This window comes from Lemur catta, chromosome 8 (assembly GCF_020740605.2).
Source record: "Lemur catta isolate mLemCat1 chromosome 8, mLemCat1.pri, whole genome shotgun sequence".
In the NCBI taxonomy this organism is placed as follows: domain Eukaryota; kingdom Metazoa; phylum Chordata; class Mammalia; order Primates; family Lemuridae; genus Lemur; species Lemur catta.
In genome coordinates this window covers 3,561,238-3,564,661 of record NC_059135.1, presented here as the reverse complement: position 1 = coordinate 3,564,661, position 3,424 = coordinate 3,561,238, and the positions used below count along the sequence as shown (strand labels likewise).

The 3,424-nt window shown below is 48.4% G+C and overlaps 1 long non-coding RNA gene across 1 annotated transcript; it reads left to right on the top strand.

Annotated features, from left to right (window-relative positions):
- Positions 1–414: 414 nt before the first annotated feature.
- LOC123643244 lies at positions 415–2,737 on the top strand. Its single transcript, XR_006736733.1, has 3 exons — positions 415–528; positions 1,266–1,431; positions 2,435–2,737. It is a non-coding gene; the product is annotated as an uncharacterized LOC123643244 (long non-coding RNA).
- Positions 2,738–3,424: the final 687 nt, after the last annotated feature.

Below are 3,424 nucleotides of genomic sequence, written 5' to 3'. Positions count from 1 at the left end.
ATAAACACCGTCGTCTGGGCTGTTTCAAACAGTCATGTGATGTGGGAAATATTGTCACTCGCTGAGCCATCTGCTCAGCACCAGGAACAGCTGAACCGAGTCTGGCAAAGGGGACAAAATATACACTTTCTGCTCCTTTGATAGATTTGTTTGAGGAAAATGTTCTGGTGATGAATATCCTTACTGATATGCCACACGTGCAGCCATTAACAAAGGATTCCGGTGCAGCCTGGGCAAGCCCCTCCCTCGCCGTATCTCAGGATGCGGCTGGTGGGCAGGCCGGGAGGGGTCGGTGTCTGGGATGAGGTCAAGGCCCCAGGTGACAGCCCTGGGGAAAAGCTTTCTTTTGCGTGCTGTTAGAGGAGGTGACTGTGGCAGGGGTTGCAGGGAGCCCACAAAGGGCCAGAGTGGGAGTCCAGGCCGCAGGACTCAGCGGTTCGCTCCCATTTCTTCCAGTATCCCTCCTTATGGTCCTGCAGGCCTGAGTTCCTTCTGTAAGGATGACCTCGCTTCCTTCAACTCACGACAGTATGTTTTACCTCTCGGGGACCTGCTCATTGGCTTTACTGGGGCTATCATGGGCCCCAGGTAGCACCTGGGGACTCTGACTTGGGACAAGGAGACAGAGAACTGACAGCCCTAAGTAGGCTTGTCCATGGGCTCCTGGTGCCACCTACCACCCAGAGGGACTCCCCTCGTGGTTATTGGTGGGGGGGTGAGAATTCTCAGAGTCCCCCCTGGGACAAGCCCCAGCAAGGCCTCTGCTTACCGGGGGCTCACAGCTCGTGATGGCCCACCACAGCTTGTTCCCTGGAGAAGTGGGGTCAGCAAGTCACGCTGGGGCCCCACCCAGCTTCAGGCTCTTAACTTGGGGCTCTGCAGAGCCTCAAAGGCCACCTAGTAACCCTGCTTCTAATGCAGGTTCCCAGGCCCGCTCAGGAGAGACGCACCCCGCCCCTGTTGTGCCCCCTCCCTCATGAGGGAAGAGGAAGGTTTCCAGGGTCCCAGAGACATGAGCAGCTCAAAGGTGTCCACACACAGCGCACGCTTTATCCTGTGTGCACCTGGCTCTTCCCTCCTGGCTGCCTGGGACTCCCCTACGCGTTGTCTCAGCTCAGACCTCGCCTTCTCTGGCAGAACATCATTGGCCCTTAAAGGAGGAGCGACGCTCTCCTCTGTGCTCCTGTGACATGCCGTGCTTGTCCTAGACATGGCATTACCGTGCTGTCATGGGAGTAGCTTTGAGTGACCTCCCCACTCCTCAGGTTGTGGGAATCTTGAAGTCAGGAATGAGGTCTTCACATTTCTGGAGCCTCCTACAAAATGCATGCTCAGCGGAGCCCTGGGGAGGAAGCTGCAGATGACAGGAAGATGGAGGAGCCGAACACGCCCGTGGGGCTCAGACAGCTGCGGGCCTTCTCTGCCTCCTTGGTGGGTACTCAAAGCATGAGGCAAGGGAGCCGGAATTTAGGAATGCCCTTCAGTGCTTTTCAAACTGCGGGGTGTGAGACAACTGAGAAGGAGATGGCCAGCATTTGTTCAATGTAATGGGACATAGAATAGAAAAGTACAATGGAAGGAGCAAGAGTGTGCTGTATTTGTGTATATGTAGTGTGCATATACATATGTGTATATGTAGATATCATGCATGCATAAGCTTAGACATAAAGGATAAGTATGGTTCTGTAAAACTGTTTTCTCAGTTACATTATTCAACACACACACATATGCACACAGGGACACACTGAAATTCATTTCAGAGACAGACCATAGCGTCAGCTCTGGGTTCAGCCTTGACCTTCAGAAGGCCGGTCTGTTGCGTGCCTATTTCAGCAGCCTTTCTGGCTTCCCTGACATGCTGTGGATCAAGGCTCAGTGATCCTGCTGGGACTTTCCTACCTAATCAGTGGAACAACAGTAATAAAGTGGACAGGGCGTAGCACTCAGATTTATCGAATACGGCAGCTGATACGTGAGTATTCAATTCCAAACATGGATAATGATTCTAAACGTAACCTGCCATAAAAATCACCTTGTATATTTTATGTTTTAAAACTCCATCAGTCTTTGTAAATGTAAGTGCATATTTAATATTGCCTGAGAAAAATGCTATAGTAAATGATTATTTGAAATCTATAATTTTATATATAAAATTATTATTAAAATATTTCATATAGTTAAGTAAGGAAATAGATTGGCAGATAATGGGTAGAAAGAGAATGTGTGTTAGGTAACGGTAGGAACAACATTGTTTTAAAGCCTTTTGTGATAAAAATATTCATGAAAACTTAGACTGGAATTCAGGCAAGGGAACAGAGATTGGTTATATCACAGCTCTACTCTTTGTAGGACTGTTTGGGTATCAATATTCATCACAGTCAACAAAATCATCTAAATAATTTTATTTAAATTTTTGTTGTTTAATTCCATTTAGACATTGAGAATTCTTCACATCTTAGAAGCAAAGTGCCAACGCTCTGCCATCTCAGAAAATGATAAAACCCCCAAATCATGACCTTCAGTGAACAGCGCAGACAAAATACACAGCGGCAAGAATGAAGAGAACAGGTCTGAGGCACCGTTTTCAACTGAGGCTGGCGGAGGAAACAAAGCGTGTTAGGGGCCCTCGCATCTCCCGGTCTCATATTACAAACGTGCAGCAGAACTGCGTGAGCAAGAGCCGATGGCCCTGAGAAATCATTGCTCCTGTACTATATTGTGAAAGTTTACAGTTTTGGTCTGCAAAATTTTGATAAAGTTATAATAATAAATAAATTTAAATAAAAGTTGAAATAAATTTGAATTTTATTCTTTTTATTACTAAAACCTGGATACCTTGATCTCAGCTTCAGCCAACTTTTGATTTTAACATTTGGTCATTGGCATCTGGCCAATACATGTACTCAGTGTGTCTTTAATGTGTGTGTGTGCGCATGCACATGTGTGTCTGGGGCTGCCGCGCCCACCGCAGGCCTGCAGGGGCTCCTCTCAGGGCCGTGGGCTGCGGGCCTGCGATAGTGTCCCCTCAGTCTCTGGAATGATACCAGCCAACAGTCAGAGACTTTTCTTGGCTCCTCCTGGCCCTGCACTGACCCGTCAAAGACCCAGTGACCAGGGACAGCCTCTGGAGTCCAGCATGCGGTTCCACACCTGACAGCCTCCCGCGGGAGAGTAGAGACACATCTGAGCCCCTGGGGGCTGGTGGGAGAATGTCACGGGTCTGAAGATGGCTCTGTAGCCTGGATACAGTCCTACTGTGCAAACTGTGGGCAAAAATTGTGTGTTTTTTACGAGTGTTCATAGCATCTATCACATTTCCAAAGGGGTCAAGGATCCAGAAACGGTTAGAAGCTCACTTCTCTGCAGGTTTAACCACACCTCCGGTTCACAAGCACTGATGTTGAACTGCTCTTAAAATTGTTGG